This window comes from Tursiops truncatus, chromosome 1, assembly GCF_011762595.2.
Source record: "Tursiops truncatus isolate mTurTru1 chromosome 1, mTurTru1.mat.Y, whole genome shotgun sequence".
Taxonomy (NCBI): domain Eukaryota; kingdom Metazoa; phylum Chordata; class Mammalia; order Artiodactyla; family Delphinidae; genus Tursiops; species Tursiops truncatus.
The window spans coordinates 153,329,774-153,351,134 of NC_047034.1; the positions used below are offsets into that span (position 1 = coordinate 153,329,774).

General features: G+C 49.4%; 1 protein-coding gene across 1 annotated transcript in view; it reads right to left on the reverse strand.

Moving 5' to 3' along the window:
* Window positions 1–69: 69 nt before the first annotated feature.
* The window catches only part of LOC141278403 (uncharacterized), a 69,382-nt gene continuing 48,090 nt past the window's right edge, over window positions 70–21,361 (reverse strand). Inside the window, exon 3 of the mRNA XM_073803447.1 lies at window positions 70–20,696. The gene's annotated coding sequence lies outside the window, so the exon portion shown is untranslated. The remainder of the gene's footprint in view (window positions 20,697–21,361) is intronic.

Genomic DNA, 21,361 nt, shown 5'->3' on the forward strand with positions numbered 1-21,361 from the left:
GAATCCTCTCTCACCCAAGCAGCAATCACTCACCCCACCCCGACCCCAGAACCCCTGGCAGATGGGCCTCCAGCTCGCCACCTCCAGAAACAGGGAGCTCAGTCCTGCCCACCCCCACCCCCCGGGGAAGTCTGGCCATCCGCGTGGCTTCCTCCAGGGCTTCCAAACTCCACCTCCTGGGCGGGGCGGGATAGTGTGGCTCTGTCCAGCCCAGGACAGCCTTGCAAAGATAGGCACAAACTCTTCCCCCAGCCCCGCCCTCCAAGTGTGCAGGGGGAGAAGCCAGGGCGGTGCTCCGTTTGCAGAGGGCGGAATATTTGTCTTCCAAGAGCGTAACTGGTCACTTGAACCTGGGGTCCATGGTTAGAACTATAGAATGAGTTTCCTTTGTAATCCCATGTATCTTATTTTATGCATTTAAAAACACTATTTGAGATGGGTCCACAGGCTTCTTCTGGCCTTGAATGTGGCAGGTTTGGGGAGGTCGTTCTGGCCCGGGCGTGTCTCCCGGCTCTGGAGAACCCCTCCTCCCCACCTTTGAAGGGCCTGCTTTTTTTTTTTTTAATTTTTAATTTTTCACACAATTTTAAAGGTTACTTTCCATTTACAGTTATTATAAAATATTGGTCATATTCCCCACATTGTACCACACATCCTTGAGCCCATCTTACACCCAATAGCTTCTACCTCCCACTCCCCAGCCCTATATTGCCCATCCCCCCCACACACACACTGGTAACCACTAGTTCACTCTCTATATCTGAGTCTACTTCTTTTTGTTATATCCACTAGTTGTATTTTTCAGATTCCACATATAAGTGATATCATACGGTATTTGTCTTTCTCTGTCTGACTTATTTCACTTAGCGTAATGCCCTCCAAGTCCACGCAGGTTGTTGCAAATGGCAACATTTTGTTCTTTTTTATGGCTGAGTAGTATTCCACTGTATATATGTACCACAGTTTCTTTATCCATTCATCTGTTGATGGACACTTAGGTTGCTTCCATATCTTGGCTATTGTAAATAATGCTGCTATGAACATTGGGATGCATGTATCTTTTCAAATTAGTGTTTTTGTTTTGGGGGGATATATACCCAGGAGTGAGATTGCTGGGTCTTATGGTGGTTCTATTTTTAGCTTTTTGAGGAACCTCCATACTGTTTTCCACAGCGGCTGCACCAATTCACATTCCCACCATCAGTGTACAAGGTGAATGAATTACTTTAGAGTAAAGGTGGGTAAGACCAAGACCGACTCCCAAGTGTGACCTTCACAATCCTGTTTCTTCTGTGCCTTGAGGCAACGAGGCCACCCAGCAGATATTGACAGCGCTACTGAGGGCTGAGCACTGTTTCAGAGGGACAGGTAAAGATGGCTGGGACCCAATCCAGGCTTCTGGAAGCTCTCATTAGGTAAGGGAGACACACTCCAGCCACATCCTGCAGCCCGCCCTTCCCCAGCACACCAAGGAATTCTTACATGCTGGGCTCTGCCTATGCTGCTCACTTGGCCTGATGCTCGTCCCATGCCCTTCTCATAGCTGACCCTCCCAGCGCCCTGTTGGACTCCCTCCATTAGTCTGAATGCTCTTTCTCCCGTGGAGAGTCCCAGGTGACGGTGAGCCTCCAAGAAAGACCACATCGGCCTTGAATTCACTTGCAGCCATGGTGCATGGAGATAAAAGATGGAGAATGCCAGGGAGCAGGCGGCCCTGGCCTCTGGCTGGCGCATGAGGACACACTGCTGACTCACAGGCTGGGTCAGGAATCAGCACACGGGTGCTTCCTCCTGGGCTGGCTGCCCTTAGTAGGAAGCCCGGGGGCAGGTTTCCTCCTGAGTGTCCCCACTGCCTCACTAATGAAATAATGCTGAAGTCCCCTGTCCAGAGCTACAGGAGCATGGTAACCTTTGATTGCTTGAGTTGGTGGACAGCCACTCCTCTGCTTTGGGACTCTCCAAAAGGACAAGCAGTTCATTCCTTCAACAAAAATTTATTGAGCACCATTCCAGGTGGTGGAAACAAAGATAAAAATCCCTGCTCTCAAGGAGCTTACATTCTCTTGGGGAGAGACAAGCAACATAGGAAATAAGTAAAAAGTATGGTGTGGTATACTGAAGGGTGATAAGTGCCACAGACAAAAATAAATCAGAAAGAAGGGCAGGGTATTCCTCACAGAGAAGTGGACATTTGGGTAAAGACCTGAAGGGCACAACAGAGGGAGCCATGAGGATATTTAGGGGAAGAGCATTCCAGCAACTGACACAGCACATGCAAAGGTCCTGAGGCAGGACTGTAGCTGACATGTTTGGGGAACAGCCAGGAGAGGAGTGTGGTTAGAAGGAGGTAAGATGGGGGAGAATAGCAGAGACAGTGACAGATGGAGAGGTTGATCCTGTGGGACCTTGAGGCTGCTGTGATGACCTTGGCTTTTACTCCAGGTGAGATGGAAGCCATTGGAGGTTTTGAGCAGACAAGTGATGTAACATGACTCAATTGTTAATAGGATCACGGTGGCTGCAGTGTAGAGAATAGACCACTGGGGAGTTGGGGGCAGAGGACGGTGCTCAGCCCGCTGCCATTGCGGTGGAGGTGAAGGGAAGTGGTTGGATTCTGGGTGCATTCTGAAGGCGGAATGATACACCAAGCTTTGCCCTTGGTCCTGTGCACCATCATCTCTCATCCTCACAACTGCCCTATGGAGTAGGTCTTTTATCCCCATTGTACAGATAAGAAAACTGAGGTTCAGAAAGGTCACACAGCCAGGGAATGAGAGATTTCAACCCAGGCTTATTCAACCTGAACCCAAGTTCTTCACACCCCACTTCAGTGCCTGCCTGGTTAGGATTCCATCAAGGAGAAACATCTAGCCAGGACCCCAAGAGATGGGATCATAATCAAGACACTTGAGAACTTCATGCTAATTTGGAATTGTCCATCTTAAATGTCATCTTAACATGCTTTCTCTTTACATTAGACTTACTGGTGTTAAGCATTTTTATTTTCATTTATAGAGTTTCCAATTTTTAATCAATCGTTTTATTGTAAACTCCATCCAAAATCATCAGTGACGGGAGAAGACGTAAAGAGAACAGAAGGCATTTGGGAATTACAAGGTATGAGCTGGAACACCTTGTTTCTTACCAGAATCACCCATCACCAAGCACTGCTGTGGGCCAGGGCACCTGAGGCAGACAGGGATGACTCTGACCCAGTCCCTGTGGGACAGAATAGAAGAGACATCTACAGCCAGCACATGAGAGGAACTATATCAGGGTGAGGCTGCCTGGGAATGACCCAAGTAACTGAACAGGGAGGGCCAGCCAGGGTAGGCTGGAACCTGAACACAGACAGGAGGAAGAGCAGCCCCAAACTCAATCCCAGAAAAGGTCCAGCGGTGGCAGAAGGGACCGTCGTCACACAGTTGAGCTGGGGCAGAGGTGCTCCGAAGTCCGAGCCAGCAGGTCTTCCAGCAGGTAGTGGGGCCACCCTTTACGAGCACTTTAGGAAGGCTGGGAGGTGACCCTTCCAAATGGAAGGAGAAAAAGCATGGGTTCTCACTCGGAGCTACTGTTGGGGCAATTATTAAAATGCAGTGAGCGTGCAATGACTTTCATCTAAAGAGCCCCAGGAGCATGTATGGCTCTGGGGCTGAGTCCTCACGGGGGATGGGAATGGGGAGCCCCTCTCTAGAGGCTAAAGTGGGGCTTCTAAGGCTCATCTGTCACCTCCAGAGCAGCCCAAGGCCGGGTCTCTTCAAGTGAGTTGCAAAAAGGGAAGGAAAGAGGGAAGGAAAGGGAGAGAGAAAAGGGGAGAAAGGAAGGGGAATGGGAAGGAAGGATAGATAAAGAAAAGGAGATGAGATAAGGAAAAGGAGAAGGGAGAAATGAACAAGTGCCAAAGGGCAGGTGGGTCCTTCTTCAGAAGTACCAAGCCCTGATCTAGTCGGGATGGCACGCTGGGAAACAGAGAAAATCTTCCCTTCAAACATAGCAAAGGCACGCAAATGTCCAGGAGGCTCCAGCCACGAGAAAAAGACCGAAGTGATGACCTGGAGCTGCTGAAACCACACAGAAGGTTCCACCCTGCTCACCCTAATACAGCTGTGCCTGCATCCTCAGGTAAATACCAACACCCTCACAGGTAGATGTGCACACCCAGAAATGCACGAACAATATGGGCACAGCCACAGAGACACTCACTGATACATGTACATGGGCAGATTTACAGATGTGTACAACATACAGAGAGGCACAGGGCACTGGGAAGAACACACACGCTGTAACCGGGACACTTGGGTGGATGCCAACAGAAAGGTGCGGACCCACGTCCGCATTTACTGGCAGAGGTGGCCAGACGTGCACCAATATGGACACACCTGTGATACTGATATTGAAAATTATATACATATGGACATTCACAGATACAGGCAGAAACGTATAGACACACATGTTCAAATACCGACAGATGCGTTTGTACAAGAAGTTCACTTATACACACGTGCAGGCACACGTCCACTGTTACACACTGACACCCAGACACATGTTGACACATAGATGTGCACACATGTACCTAATTAACTCTTGTACTGACAGATGATGCATATACACACACATAAGGTCACATACTCCCGGACGCATCCTCAGACACACATACATGCACAAAGGCACACTCAGACACTAGCCAACACGCTCAGGCGCTGCCAGCAGCCAGACACACACACGCACACAGGCACGGCTGGGCTCTAAGCTCGGGGGTGTCCTCAAGTCAGGTCCTCTCCTGCCCCACTCCGGCCAGCTGCCCAGCTTCGGCTAACTCCTGGGACTCAGGCTCTCCCACCATCCCTTCATCTGCCCACTGGCCCCAGCCCAGGCCGCAGGCTCCAGGATGGCAACTGCCCCATTCTCCCAGGTGCCGACTCAACCAAACTTCACACCCCAAAGTGGAGCCAGGCCAGCGGGGCGTGTTCCAGCCCGCTAGGGGCATCAGCGTGGGAGCGGCAGGAGGGAGCCAGCATCCTGCAGTGGCAGAGAAAGGAAAAGCGGCAGCCGTGCAGGTCTGTCTGGCGAGGCTGCCAGTTTCCTCTTCTCCAAGTCGTCCACCCTCTGCAGGCTTCAGGCTCCTCACCTCTGAAATGGGACAATATACGTGGCCCTCTGGCACGTCCATTAAATGGACACATCACCCCCCAGATGACCAGGAGATTTTGCCTAACTTTCTTTTGTTTCACCTCTACAACAACCCTAAGACATAGGTGTTCTTTTCCGTTTTATACTAGGAAGCTGAGCTCCGAAAGGGAGCAGACAGCACTGGAACCCAGGTTCCTGCTCCAAATTCACTTCTTTCATGGTCAGTAAATATGCAGCACATGAGCTGCCAGCGTACAATGACTTGCCCACAGCAGACATCACGAACCGATCACAGTCTCCCTCTTGGTGACTCCAGACGTGGACTCAGAATCCTTCTTAACACACCACTCCAGGCAGTCATTCGTAATTGGCCAGAGTGGGCACCCACGATGAAACCTACTGCCATCATCACTATACCTTATTCTTCTAATTCAGAGGGTGAGATTAAACGAAATCAAGGGCAGAAAGTACTTTGGAGGAGCACAAGTGACGTGCCTATCAGAGAAATTTTAGTATAGTTTCCAAAGGCTGTTTACATCCAAATTCTTCCAAGTCTCACCACTCTGGGGTGGAGGATTGGAGACAAGATGGTCACTCTCATTGCTCCATTTCACAAAGGAAGAGACCGAGGCTTGGGCAAGTGAGTCCAGGGGCACACAGCTACGAGTCAGAGGTGGGATTGGCATTCAAGCAGTTTCTCCTGTTTCAGTTCTCTTTGAACATCCACAGCCCGGCCACACGGGCCTTGCCAGAGTGTGAGGGCCTGGGCTGGGGGGGCAGCAGGAGGGCCCAGTCTCCCCCCCACCCAGCAGAAAGGAATCGACCCTACAACTAATTGGTTGAGAGTGCTTCTTTTGACCCTAATTAGCTATTTGTCATGTCTCCATTTGCATACCAGAAAAGATGCAAATTTGAATATTTGTAAATGAGGCCGGGCCTGGATGTAGGTCTGGAAGAGCGTGGCAGCTGCTGGCAGGCAGGGAGGCATCTGGCTCTCGCCACCGAAGCATGGGCCGCCGAACGAGGAGATCTGGAAGACAGCTCCTTGGCTCGGGGCTCCAAGGTGCTCTCAGAGGGGGTCAGACAGGACGGCCCACCTCTCTCCCTCCCCCAGGGCTGGGTGGTGGGCAGGGAGAATGGGTGAGCCTAATCCTGCTATTTTGACTAGATGAAACAAGGAGGGGGGAATATAAAGTAATTTCAGGACGCTCTGTGCTGGGAAGCCTTCTGTTCCCGTCCTTGGATAGAATCTGTAACACTTGCAAAGCGGGGGAAAGAGGGGGACGTCCCCCTCTACCTCGCTGGAGAGGAAAAGGTTTTGGGGGGGGCGGGGCGGGGGAATTGCCCGCTGACACACACACACACACTCTCTCCCCCAGGCTCTCAGAAGCGCACATACACACTCACGCACACCTACAATTCACTTACACGTACACACGTACACACTCACACACACAAGCCTCGGCCCCCCAGAAGTACCCTCATCCACAACCCTCCCAGACCCACAGAGATACACACGCAACTCTAACTGAAGAGGCACATTCACACATGTAGACATTCCCAGACTTCCCGCCACACACACATTCACGCCCTTACACATACAGACACACACTCAACCACTCGATCATAGATGTAGGCATACAGACTCACTTAAGCTGTGCGTAAATATTTACATACACACACACACACACAAGCCATACACGAGCACATCCTTGCTGAGACCAAATTCCCTGGCAAATTCTGGAAATTCTGACCCCTCTGTCAGAGTTCCTGATGATTCTTTGGGAAGAGACAAAGGAAAGCAGGTAGCCATCCTTCTCAGAAAGGGAGCAGGTGTGTCCCCGGGGAACTGGACCCTAAGTAGGCATGTGTGCCTTCTCTAGGAAAGCAGTGAAGGGCAGATGCCCCACTGCCTTCTGGGATTTGGTCTGGGGCTTGGAGCAGGGTCTGGGTGCGCCTTGACAAACAGGAGACCACAGGAGGCAGGGGACCGGCGAGCAAAGACATACGTGGGGCCTGGCCCACGCACTGAACAGAAAAACAATGCCTCCGAATGTCCATGTTCAACTTGGGGGCCAGTGTGGAATGGGGTGGCACAGGCTGCTGCCCCTTCAGGTGTGCAGGCACCAGATGCCAATCCCAAAGGGAGCTCCGGACCCAGGAGCTTCCCAGGAGCTGGGGTCCCGGGTGCTGGGCCCTGAAGGCCCAAGGTCAGGGACCCAGTGCCTCAACCCCTGTTTCCATTGCCAGCACCTCCTCCCCAAAGCCTGCCCCGCAAAAGGCAAGCTAAAGAGCTCCGTATTTGTAAATTAAATATAGCTGCGCTCCAGCCTTCCGAAGAGCTGGGAAGGAGAGAAGGAGAAAGAAAAAGAGAGAGGGTAAGAGAAGAAAAGCTGCCGCCCTCAGGGAAGTCTGGCTGGTACAGATTGCCTGAGTCATGAATATTCATCCGGCGAATGAGGAGAGCGGGAGTTTGCATAACAGCTCCACCCACCCAACTGAAAGAAATGTCACCGCCTTTGCCAATAAAGTGCCAAAGGAAGCCGGTGGAGGCTGCCAGCCAGACGGTGCCAAACTGCTGCCTTCCACTCCCAGGCGTGGAGAAAGCACATTGTTTCCGGCCCAAGGAGCCGCCACTTGGGGCTGGGGGGATGGAGCTCACTGCTGGGAGAGAACCAGGAAGAAAAGTTTCACTTGCCACCCACAGGAAGCCTGGAGGGTAGAGCGCCTGGGCCACAGCCCTCCCCGGGACCCCTCCGAGGAGAGACTTGAACGCAGCTGATCCAGGGCGTCCATTCTGGCCGACCACCCAGGGCCCAGGGCCCAGGTCCCGATGGCAGCATCCAGGACTGCTCCCCGCTGAGAGCTCCACGCTTGGGACTCCCTTAAAGAAATCTCAAGAGGGTCCTCACGAATCCTGGATGGTTACTAGAGACCAGGAGGCAAGGGGACGAACTAGATGTCGCTTTGGGACTAGAAGTCCACAGTAACCTTGGCCCCATTTTGCAGATGGGAACACCCCAACTGCAGGCGACTCTTCCCTCCCTGGGTCACACTCACTTCTAAGGCCCCAAACTATTGTCTCTTATTCCAAGAAGCCTCCTCTGACCTTTTCCCCAGGACGGAGGCCGTCTCTCCACCCTCGGTACCCCCAGTCCTAAAAGCTTGCCTTGATGCCAGCCCTTTCCTGTCCGTGGCTGTTTCCTCCCCAAGGCTGTGAGCGCTGAGGGCAGGGGCGGAGGCCGATCCATCCTCCTCGGTGTCCCAGCCCAGCACAAGAGTCAGAGAAGGCACTGGCACGATTTGTTGAATGGAGTAATTTTCTGCCAGCCGTTCCCATCCCCGCGCCTGTACCTGGCCCAGAGTCCTTCCTGCTGCTCTGAATCTCGTTTGTCAAGTCCCTGGGAGGTGACGCATCTGGTCCCAGCAGCTCAGTCTGGGCCCATGGGGATCAGGATGGATGCTGAGCAGATGACCTCCCAACCTCAGGCCCCGCTCCACCCCCCCCAGCATCCCATCCTCGTGGAGGCACCCACTAGGGGTTGTTACATCCCTCTTTTTTTTTTTTTTTTTTTTGCTGTATGCGGGCCTCTCACTGCTGTGGCCTCTCCCGTTGCGGAGCACAGGCTCCGGACGCGCAGGCTCAGCAGCCATGGCTCACGGGCCCAGCCGCTCCGCTGCATGTGGGATTTTCCCGGACCGGGGCACGAACCCATGTCCCCTGCATCGGCAGGCAGGCTCTCAACCACTGCGCCACCAGGGAAGCCCTAGGGGTTGTTACAAACCCGCCTGCCTGACCACCAGTCTGCGCAGCTGGCTCCCTCCAGCAATTACCAAAATGAATGGAAGAAGCGGTTTCTCTTACTACAGAGAAGCCATTAGGGCTGTGGGCGTCTCCAGCTGCTGCTCCTGTTATGTAAAGTTTGGGATGTGTATTTGGGACTTAATAAGGATATTTATGTGTTCGCATCTTACCTTCACAGACTGTTCATTTCAAGAGTCCCAAGTATCCTCGAGCTGAATACGCGGCAATACAAGCCAGGCAACAGGCTCCAAGGGAGCGGTACCCCCTCTCCGAGAGCTCATGGAACCCCAGAAATCAATGATGACCCCCACTGGAGCCCGGCTCCCTTCTGCGGCATCCCTGATAGGTCCACACTCTGCCTGAGGCCTCTAGAGCCTGGGATTCCCTTACTGCCTCTTTCATGGTTAAAACATCTGCAATGGTTGCAAACTTCTTCCTTGAACTGAGCCAAAATCGGCCTCTTTGCAATGTCCTCGCACTGGCCCAAACACTGCCCCAGGGACCACACAGGACAGGTCACTCCCTCTGCCCCGAGGCAGCCGCTAGTCCTGCAGGAGACAGACTGGTGTTAAGTTGAAGATGTTTCTGTGGTTGAATAAACTTGGGAAAACTCTACATCAAAGTTTCTTCGCTGCAGGATTTCTCAGAGCCTTTACTACGCTCCCATGCACTACGGGTGCTGCATTTCACGAACGTATTTGTTCACCGAACTCTTTTCCATGGAATAACCTCAATAAATTAGGATTCCAAGCACGTTTTAGGAAACAGTGCTTCTGCAGGTTAACAGCAAAAGTCTATGGCCTGAGTTTCTTCAAGCATTGCGTTTCTCCTAGATTGGGCACAATGCCTGGGCCTCCCCGCATCCTTCTCATTTCCTGTAGGCGAGCTCTGCCCACGCGTCTGCATTCCTCCACTGTTCCAGACAAGCTCTGGCCACTGAGAATCCAGGAGGGCCTTTACCTCCTGTATCCAGGTCCACGTGCTCGCACCGATGCAATCAAAACACCAATGGAGTCAATGGCAGCTGACTCACACTGAGTGTCTTCCCTAAAAGTCCTCCCAGCAAGCCACAAAAGAACCTCAACTCCTCATTCTGCTCTGGGGCCCCGCAGCTGGGACCCACAGGCAGACCCCCTCTATGCCAGGTGTTCCTGACAATGGGGTCCCTGCTACGCCTTCCCTGGACAGCCAGGTGGTGGGCCACGGTGGGCTCCCAAATATCTGCACACCTATCAGCAATTCACACACAGTCAGGCTTTTTCACAGCGTCACGCAAAGCATGAATTTGTTCTAGCATCTACTCACCTCAGCCTCACAGACACAGCACTCCCACCATCCTGGGCTCCAGACCCGGAAGCATTCCCAGGCTGAGGCCACAGTCCACACCTGCACTGGAGGCCCTGGCTCCCCCAGGCCTCCTCTCTCCAGCACCTCTCATCACCCCCTCCATGCCTTCCTTCTCATCATCCGTCAATATGTGTTCAAGCCAGGCATGGAAAATAGGTTCATCCCACCAGCCAAGTCCAGTTGATTACTAGCGTCTCCCTGGCCTGGCTGTTGGGAGAAAGATGCTGAGGTTTCATCTGGGCTCGGCAGACTGATTACTATGCTGGCCAGTGCTGGGGAGCCGGCAGGGTGGCACACGTGCTGGTTATTGCCTGATCAAGGCTCGTTCCCTTTCCTTCAAATCTGCTCTCCCAGGCTATCACCCTCCTTTCTCCCATCCCAAACTCTCCCCCACTCCCACACATACCATGTACAGCCTCATTCCCCCATCAAACGTCCCTCTCCAAGGTCACCAACAAACTCCTACCTGCCAAGCCCTGTGCCCTCTCTTTGATGTCAGTGCTTTTGCAGTATTAGATACGGTTGACCTTTCTCTGGAAATTCACCCCTGCCCCCATGGGATTCCGAGGCACTCTATGCCCCTGGTAGCTCCTTGCCTTCCTGACCACTCATCCTGATTCTTCTCCTATCTCATCGACATGGCCAGGTTCCAGGACCTGGTTTTCAGCCCTCTCCTGCTGATGCACACCCTCCCCACTCCGCCCCACCCCGAGATCTCATCCATGGCTGGCTTTGTCCTTGGGGAAGAGACTCCCCACCACTTGTTTGTGCCTCTATGATCCGTCTCCTAAGAGGCAGCCCTGCTGCCCGCTGGCCACTGCCACAAGCCGAATCTCTGAAAACCCAGCATCTCCTCCTTCCTCCAGAATCAGCTTCTGCCCTGGGCTTTCCACCCCACCTAATCCTCCGCAAAATTTTGGCTTGTGTCTTTTTTTCTTTTTTTTATTTATTTTGGCTGCATTGGGTCTTTGTTGCTGCGCGTGGACTTTCTCTAGTTGCAGCGAGCGGGGGCTACTCTTCGTTGCAGTGCACGGGCTTCTCACTGCAGTGGCTTCTCACTGCAGTGGCTTCTCACTGTGGTGGCTTCTCGTTGCGGAGCATGGGCACTAGGCGTGCGGGCTCAGTAGTTACGGCTTGCGGGCTCTAGAGCGCAGGCTTAGTAGTTGTGGTGCACGGGCTTAGTTGCTCCGCGGCATGTGGGATCTTCCCAGACCAGGGCTCGAACCCGTGTCCCCTGCATTGGCAGGCAGATTCTTAACCACTGTGCCACCAGGGAAGCCCTTGGCTTGTGTCTTGACACCTTATCCACATCCATGGAACCACGTGCTGATTCTTCCTGTTTAATACTTATCTAATTTCCAAAACAAAAATAGCCCGATTATTTGTTCTGATTGAAAAGCATGTTATAGCCTCATTATTTTTTTAAAAAATCAAACCAATACTTTAAAGTATGAAAAAGAAAGTGAAAAATCACTCAAAATCCTACCTCCCACATATAACTACCCCTAGCATTTTGGCGAACAGGCTTTCAGACATATCTCTGCATATATACACACAGAGATCTATGTATATAATTTTATAGAAGAGGAATTGTATTATACATACTGTTCTCGCTGACACCTGCTTTTCTCTCTCAACAATATGTCATAGACATCTTTCTATGTCGATAAATAGAGATCTGCAAAATTACTTTAATTACTTCATAGTATTCCATTGCATGTATGTATCATACTTTCTTTAGCTGGGTCTCTATTGATGGTTTAGAATGTTGTCAATATTCTACTCTCATAAACAAAGTTATCTGCATATCTCTTTGCTCCTTTTTGCAGTTATATCCTTAGAATAAAATCCTGCACATGAGATTGCTGCAATAAGGGTAGGCTATTTCTAATTGTGCCACTCTGCCCTTCAGGAAACTTACAACAATGAATCCCAACAACAGTACTCAAGCATCTGTCTGCCCACACCCTTGCCAGCCCTAGGTTTCAATGTTTGGCCAAATCAGAAGGCAAATGACACTCATTTTTATTGGCATTGCTTAGTTTACTAGTTGGAGTAAATAAATATCTTTTTATGTTTTTTGGTCATTTGTAATTATTTTCTTTGTGAATTGCCTGTTCCTGTCCTTTGCCCATTTTTCTAATGAGATATTTATCTCTTAGTGAGTTGTACGAGTTCTTTGTACATTTGAGATCAGATTCAACTTTTGTCTAATATATATGCTTCCCCCCCCTTTCTTTTTTTACTTTCCTTTTAATGGTCTTTCAGGTATTTGTTTTAAATTTCCATATATCCTAATTTATCAATCTTTTCTGATTTCTGGATATCATATCATGCTTAGAAGGACCTTCTCCACCTTAAGATGATCAAAATATTCATTCATATTTATATCTTCATGGTCTTCATAGCTTGATCTTATTGGAATAGGAAGAAAATCAGCTTTTATTTCATTGCTGGCCCATTATCCCAACACCATTTATAAAATAGCCCATATTTTCCCAACTCAGTTGAAATGCCATTTTAGCAGATATAAAATTCCCTTAAATACTTGTATCCATATCTGGATTCTACTGGATGTCTGTTATGTCCCAGTGATCTGTTTGTTCTTACATAAGAATTTTCATTATTGTCCTCTATAAAATATTTTAATATCTGATAGACTAAATATTCATCATTTTTCTTTTTCAGAATTTTCCTGACTACTCTCATTTTTTATTCTTCCAGATTAGCTTTATAATTATTTTTGTCAAAAAAAAAAGAAAAAAGAAGAATCCTGGGGCTTCCCTGGTGGCGCAGTGGTTAAGAATCCGCCTGCCAATTCAGGGGACACGGGTTCAAGCCCTGGTCAGGGAAGATCCCACATGCCACGGAGCAACTAAGCCCGTGCGCCACAACTACTGAAGCCCGCGCGCCTAGAGCCTGTGCTCCACCACAAGAGGAGCCACCACAATGAGAAGACCGCGCACCCCAACAAAGAGTAGCTCGCACTCACCACAACTAGAGAAAGCCTGCACGCAGCAATGAAGACCCAACGCAACCATAAATAAATAGATAAATTTATTATTATTTTTTTAAATCCTGTTGGGGTCTTGATTGGATTATCTTAAGTTTGTACATTCACTTAAGGAGAATTGGCATCCTTATAGTATTAAATCTTTTTACCCAAGGACTAGGTGTATGTAATATCTATTCAAGCCCCTTTTAGAGCCCTCAGAAGTTTTCTGGTTTTCTTCATGTAAACTCTATGTGTTTCTTCTAAAGTTTATTTCCAGCTATTTTGTGTTATTGTTTTCTTCTCGACACTGTGGATGAGGCCTTTTATTTTACCCTCTAGCTGGTCATTTTATAAACAGAAAAGCCATTAGTTTCTGTATATATTGTTTTGTTACAGGTCCTTTTACTAAATTCTTTATTTTTTCTAATTGCTTTCAGGAAACTGTCTTAGATTTTCGAGATAAATAATCATCTTATCTGCAAACTAGGACTATTTTCTCACCTCCCTCAATATTTATACTTTCATTTTCTTGTCTAATTACAATGTCTAGCACTTTAGGAAAAGTGTTTTTTAAAATATTGATAACAACAGCTATCCTGGTTTAGTTTCTGTCTCTAACAAGATTATACCTAGGGTTTCACCAGCCTAGCATCTCTTGTTCCATCCTTTCCAGCTCTGTGACCACTATCCTGGTCTGGCCCATATTAATTTGTCATCTGTGCTATCACAAATGGGAGGACTAAGGGTAGAGGGTTTGAAGTCAGATGACCTGTGTTCAAGTCCTGACTGCCATTTACTAGCTATATGACTTATTCATGTTACACTCCTCAAGATCTTTGAAATGCCTTTTTTTTTTTTTTACAAAAGAGGGGCTGCTGTTGTAAGGATAAGTGAGATAATCCGTGCAGTATGTGCAATATCAGTAAATAATAATATTTTTTCAAGTCTCAGACCCCAAATTCTCCTTCCAATCCAACCTATATCCCAATCTTATGTTGATCTTCCCAAAATACCACTGTGTTTGCATCACTCTACCACTCCCCCTCCACTGCTCGCAAATCTTCAATTATTCCCCACTGCCAACAGAAGCAAGTCCAAATTCTTAAACTTGCACCTCAGTCCTTCCATTAAGCAACCCCAAAATTCCTTCCACCCTTATCTCCTATAGCCCCTACCACCCCTGCCCATCACACATCACTAACCCACCCTTTACTCCAGCTGAAATGTTCTCCTCATTAATGACTGCCTAACACCAAGCAGGTTCTCACTCCCAGCTCAGATCCCTCCATCAGCCTCTGTATCAGCTTTTATTTGCAAGAAATACAAAAGTGAAATCCCAACTGGCTGAAAAAGTGGATTTATTTAGCAACTTAACTGAACAGTCCAGAGGCTGCAGCCTTCAGGCATGGTTTGATCAAGGCTGGGATGCCATTTTTCTGTGATTTTCCAGGCTCTTCCCACCTCCATATGTTGACAGGAGTCTCACATCATGTTCCTAGTCACCAGATGCCTGCTAGGAACTAGGACCACATACTTCCTCATTTGAATCCAGATAGAGAGAGATTAGGTGTCTTTTCCCAGCCATCTAACAAAAGTTCTGAGCTTCTGTCTGATTGGGCCAACCTAAACCAATCCCTATGACCAGAGCGATGTGTGTATTGATTGGTTTACAACCAACCGATGTGCCTAGGTTGGGGAGGGAGTGGATAATCCTGAATGGCTAAACCAACCAGGACCCATCTCCAGAGCCACACACACTGTTGGAGGTAGATGGGGTGCTGACAATCTTAATTGTACTACACCCCCTTCCATTTCATTCTCCTGGGACTTAGGCTTCCTTTAAGACCCAAGTCAAGCCCCAGAACTCTGATAATGCGCCCCCTCCCTTTTAGCTTCCAGGGCCCTTACTCTGCTCAATACCTGGTAACCACAGCCATATATAATTTATTTATATAGTCATTTGTCCACTTTTCCCAATTAGTAATGACAGAACTCATTAAAGCCTACAAAACACTTGATTCAAGCTAGCTCTTTTGACCTTCACAACAATCTTCTGAGACTCAGAGAGGTTAAGTGACTTGCCCCTTATGTCACACAGCCAGAGTTGACATTGCCCCAATGGCATCTACAGAAAGTTCTCTCTTGCTCTTGCTCTCATTCTCACTCTCTCGCACATACGCACAGCCCATACTCCCTCCTCCACTCCCCAATTCAAATCTGACCTGGAGATGCAGAAAACCCCTGGCACCACCTCCTTCTTCCTATTCACCTAAACTTCTAGAGCTCTTAGACTTCCTCCAAAAAGTACAGAGAACGTTTCTTGCCAGACAGCAGTTTCTAAGACTTGTGTGACGAGGCCGAGTAAAATTCAAATGACTCTGGGTGACTTAACCTGCTTGGGGCCAGGGTGGTAAATCAGTGCGGGCCAGGGTGGTAAATCAGTGCAGCCCAGGCTGCCACAGTCACCCCAGAAACCCACCAGCCGAGCTGATGACAGGAGTTGATCTGCAGATCTGCAGGTGAGGGTCCTGGAAGCGTGAACTGCGGCCTGGGGGAGTTCCCCTCCGCTGCACTCGGAATCCATTTGGAAGGTCCTACAGCCCACAGCCTCTCCCGGCCTACATGTTCCACCGGAAAACACCTTTCCCAAGGATGCGGCCCGATTCTTCCCTTCCCCCACCTCCCATTGCCAGAGCTGGCGCCCAAGTGCATGCTGGACTCTTTGGAGGAGGAGACCAGCATTGGTCAAGTTTTCACTGAAACTGCTGCCTCGGTGCCAGGTCCTTGCACACCCACACGCCCATTACCTCATTCCATCTTCACAACAACTTAATGAAGGGGGCTTGTCCACCCTCAGTTTACAGGTGACTTAATTGAGGCTCAGAGCAATTAAATAACTTGCTCAGGGTTACTATATAGCTAGCAGGAGGCAAAGCCAAGATCCAAACCTAGATTCATAAGACTCCAAAATCCTCATCCTTTGACTCCATCTCTCTGTGAAGTCCAAGGGGAGTAAGAAGGATGGCAGCTTCCATCAGAACCACCTTGTCTGAAGCATGGAGAAAGCCCTGGCTGAAGGAGGGTTATTATTCTGAGCAAAGGAAACAGTAGTCTTTCTCAAACAAGAGAAATGTCAAAGGAGAAGGTAGTCACACTTATGACACCTACTGTGTGCCAGGCATGTGTGCACATGTGGGGACCGTGTGCCAGGGGTTCAACATTCATCATCCTAACCGTAACTCTGTAAGCAGTGGTATGCTCGTTATCTACCATCTAGCAATCTGGAAGAACAAAAGAGCCCTGATTTGTAGTATTTGCTAATTTCTGTGGTGTAAATATTCCGGCCATGGTCAACTTCCAGCTCCCAGTGGGATGTCACTGAACACAGAATTGAAGAAATGTCCTTAATTGGTTCTATAAGCCAGTAGGAACCCACTCCAGCACACCACTGCCTGGAACAGAGGTTTTACAAAACCCACGTAACAGATGAGGCGATACAAAAAGGCACTCAGGCTGAAATCCATTTCTTTACAATTTGCTAAAGTCCACATTCTCTGCACAGCTCCATATTACCCGAACCAGAGGCAATACAGGAAACCACAGTCACTGATCGCTCATCTCTGAAGGAGGGTAGACCCCTGAGAGGTCCTAAAGGACAGAGTAAGACCAGTGGGAGAAAGTTCAGCAGATCGAGGTTCGGCATAAGGAAGAACTTTCTGAAATTCTAGACGGACAGCTCCAGGAAGGCAGCACCCATCTGTGCCTTGCACATAGGAAATGCCCAGTAATGACTGACTGAGTGAATGAGTGAGAAAATGAATGAAAAAGCCATTCCATGCTTGTTCCATTGATGCCTCAAACTCACCAAATCCAAAACTGAATTCATCACCTTTCCCAAAAGGCTATCCCTCCTCCGGTATTCCCAGTCTCAGTGAATATCACTAAGTTGGAAACCTGGAGTCCCTGACTCTCCCTCTTCCTCACTCCCCATAACCAATCATTCAGCAAGTCCTCTCTACTCCACTCCCTAGTTCCTCTGGAACAGACGCTGTCCCCATCATATCCACTCTGCTCTCCTGGCTCAGACTGTCACCTGAGATGAGACAGCAACATCCTAACTGGTCTTTCTGCACTCATCCCTGGCCTGGACCCACTCTCAGCCCTGGTCAAATCCATCACAGACACAGCTGCCAAAGTGGTCTTTCAAAATTGCCACTGTGAGCATGTCCCTCCCATCCCTTCAATGGCTCCCTATTACCCAGAGGATGCAGTCAAAGCCCCTTGGTTCTCCAAGGTCTGGCCACATCTCCCTCTCCTGTTTGATCCCTGACCTCTGCCTCCACCTCGTGTTGGCCTTTATTCTCCAACAACACCAAATAGCTTGGTGTCCCCTGCACACCTGCCTCTTGCTTCCATCCATGCCTTTGCTCATGCTATACCCCCCTGCCTGGAATGCCCTCTTTTTCCTCTCCCATCTACCTTCCCTCCATCTTGAAAACTACTCATCCTTTAAGACATAAAGTAACATGGTTTAGTCAACAGGGGTCCTTTTAGCACTAACATTTCATGATTCTCATGCCACGTTTTGATACTCAAGGCCTTCTAGATTCTACTGTCACCCTCTTTTTTTTTTAATAAATTTATTTATTATTTATTTATTTATTATTATTTTTGGCTGCGTTGGGTCTTTGTGGCTGCGCGTGGGCTTTCTCTAGTTGCGGCGAGCGAGGGCCACTCTTCGTTGCAGTGCACAGGCTTCTCATTGCAGTGGCTTCTCTTGTTGCGGAGCATGGGCTCTAGGCGCATGGGCTTCAGTAGTTGTGGCTCTCGGGCTCTAGAGCCACATCCCGCGGGATGTGGGATCTTCCCAGACCAGGGCTCGAACCCGTGTCCCCTGCATCGGCAGGTGGATTCTTAACCACTGTACCACCAGGGAAGCCCATCACCTTCTTTCTTTATGGGACCCTACAAAGGTCCTTAGGGATCCTCTAGTCCAATTCCACCATTTTTTGGACAGAAAATCTAAGGCCCAGAGAGGGGAAGGGCTTTGCCAAAGATCACATAGCAAGCCAGTGGCGGAGCCAGGACAAGAACTAGGCATCTGCCTCGCAGCCCAGGGCTCTTTCTTTACAATACACTCTGCAACCTGATCACCCCCACTGCCCCGACTCTAACGTATACATTCTTACTGCAATCATCACTACCCACGCCGGACTTACCTCCCCACACCCAAGCCAGACTCGGACCTTTCCTGCCTTTGCTCATGCAGCAAGGTCATTCCCTCACCTACATTCAACTTCCAGGGACCTCCACCTCCAGGAAGGCCATCCTGGTTATCAAGCCAAACCCATCCACACTCCGCAGCCTTCCCCCCAAACCACCCACATTTGTCAGAACTCAGCAACTAGGGCTTGGCTCACTCACAGCGGTCAGGGTCTTGTTCTGTCTTGCCAGGTAGGATGCCCACTCCTCAGAGCTGGCCGATGTCTCCTCATCTTCTTCCTTCTCCTTCTGCTCTGCCTCCTCCTTTTACATCCCCCCAGCTTGATATACAACTGCTCACAGTAACAACGAGGGGCAAAAAGAGCATGGCGTTTGAGGTCGGAGGGAGGGAGGTTCAAATCTCAGTTCAGTAAGTATATCCCTGACTGGTTCACCCTAATCCCTCTGAGCCTCAACTTTCCTTATCTACAGAATGGATCCTGTCCCCCAAGGTTGCTATGAGGACTGAATGACCTCACCCACATTACAGGCCTAGCACTTAGTGGGCTCTTGATAAATGATAGTTCCCTTTCCCACAGCCTTTCTCAGCGAATCCCCAAGACACTTGGAGAAAAAGGCTCCTCTGGTCTGGGAGGTGGGCAGACTCTCTCTCACTCCCATCCTCAACAGGCTATGAGCAGCCTGTGTGCAGAAACGTGGGGCATCCCCACGCCCTTCCCCACCCCCAACAATCCGCTTTAACCTTCCTATCACAAATGCCTTGTTTATTTCAATATCATCCATTTTATTTTTCCGGTCATGCAAAAAAAAAAAAATTACAAAACCAGATTTAAGAGGAAAAGAAGTATTTAATGAGTAAAACTGTCTGCAGCCCCGTTTCTTTCTCAGGAAAAAGTGGCTGTGATTCTGGCACGAGAGAGGGAAGTGCAACAGCTTCACTTCACTGCAGCTGCCAGAAGAAGTGCATTTCAGAGTGGAACAGAACCTCCACATTCAAATGTACGTCTCCCCGCCAGGCGCTTCCTGTGCCGAATTCAGCTTGGCAGGTGACACCCCAGCTCGAGTAGGGATCCAGCCCTGACATGAGCAACTGCAAGGCTCTCCGTTCCTGCCTGCCTCCAGCATGGGAGAACCAGCCCTGCCAGGCTCTGGCAAACCAATGACCACCGGACTAAGGGCTCCAAGAGCAGAGGGAGACAGCTGGAAAAGCAGTGGAAACACCTGACCGGCAGCCAAGGGGACCAGGACCCCTCCCTGTTCCACGACACTCAGCGACTAGCACTTTCCTCTCCCCAAATGAGAGCGGTTTGGCATATAGATCAGATCCAGCACTTGCTGCTCAAAGAAAAGTTCAAAAAGCTGCAGCTTCCTTTCCACCTTCAAAGGTGTCATTCTGGAGGGCTGCTCTGGAAAGAATATAAGGGTCAAACTCCAGAAGGGCTCTGCCCTTCTAAGAACACCCCCCAACCCCCCCACACACAGGAAAAAAGAAGAAGGGCTGAAAAAGCAGAAAATAACACATGACCTTCAAATATGTACAACAGAGACTGCCTCAGGGCAGAGAGCAGGCTGGACCAAGATGGTGGTCCCCCTCTCTTGACTCAAACCCCCTACCTCTATTAATGTAGCCTACAGACTCATACTGAATTTATTGGCCCTCGAACTCCTAAATCCCTTTCTCACGAGCTGCTGTTCCTCTCTACAATGGTTTCCTGTAGTCAAGATGGCCCCAGCATTTATCCCTGTGACATTTCATCATGCTAAGTTCACCTTGTCACTCCAGCCTATTGAGATCTTTCTGGATCCTGATCCTGCTATCTGAGCTTTCCTCTGTCCTTTTTCTCTGTTCTACAATGGTAATAACAGGCCTGCACCCTCTACATCTTCTTCTGGGTCCTTGGCATATATTGGTCAGAACAGGATAGAAGTCAGGGCCCCGCAGCAGGCTCTGAAGACCTTCACAGACTGACCTGGTTCCACTTATAAGAACATTCCGTGGTTGTCATTCAGCCAGATGGGAGCCCCTTCTGTGCCCTCACGACCATCCATCATGTCCTCAAGAGTCACGAGAGATCCTGTCCAGTGTCTTGCAGGACAGCGTGATATGGCAGAAAGGGTCAGGCAGATCCAGGCTTGAATCACCGCTCCAAGCGTCTTGGGCAAGTCCCTTAACTTCCTGGAGACTCCGTTTCTCATCTGCAAAATAAAGACTGTCACATCTAGCGCACAAGCTTCTGAAGATCAAGACCATGTATGCAAAGCATCAGCACACAGTAGGTGCTCAGTAAATCGATTCCACTCCACCACATGCTAGCCCATTTCCTTTCTCCACCAGTCATTAAGCTGTCAAGAATCTGAAATATGTGCCTGGTCTTGGTGAACCCATGTTGGCTCCAGGGGTCACTGCCCTCTTTTCTGAGTGTCACAGATTTCAGTACCTGTGCTAGGCCCTCACACTAATTTGAGATCAGCCAAAACCCCGGCTCTTTTTCATGTGAATTTCTGTCAAGACAGTCTTCCCTTCCTGGATCTGTATAGTTTTTTAGTAAAGTAATAACAGTGAGAATAGCGGCCTAATCCTGTCAATTCTGGTATGAAATTAAACGTATCTCTATTTTTGCCTGTGAGGAAACTGAGGTTCAGAGAGGTTAAGTAAGCTTTCCAAGATCACAGAGCAGGAGAGTGTGAAACCTAAGCAGGGCTCTGTGTGACCCTAAACATTAGGCAATGCTTCCTCAGTGTTGGCCTCAAGGGGCGACTGCCTCTGGCCCTGCTGCACTTGTCTTTTGGGCCTTGGCCCAAAGTTCACATGGTTGAGCACCTTTTGGGTCCTGACACTGCTGTCCACAGGGGTGGCCGCT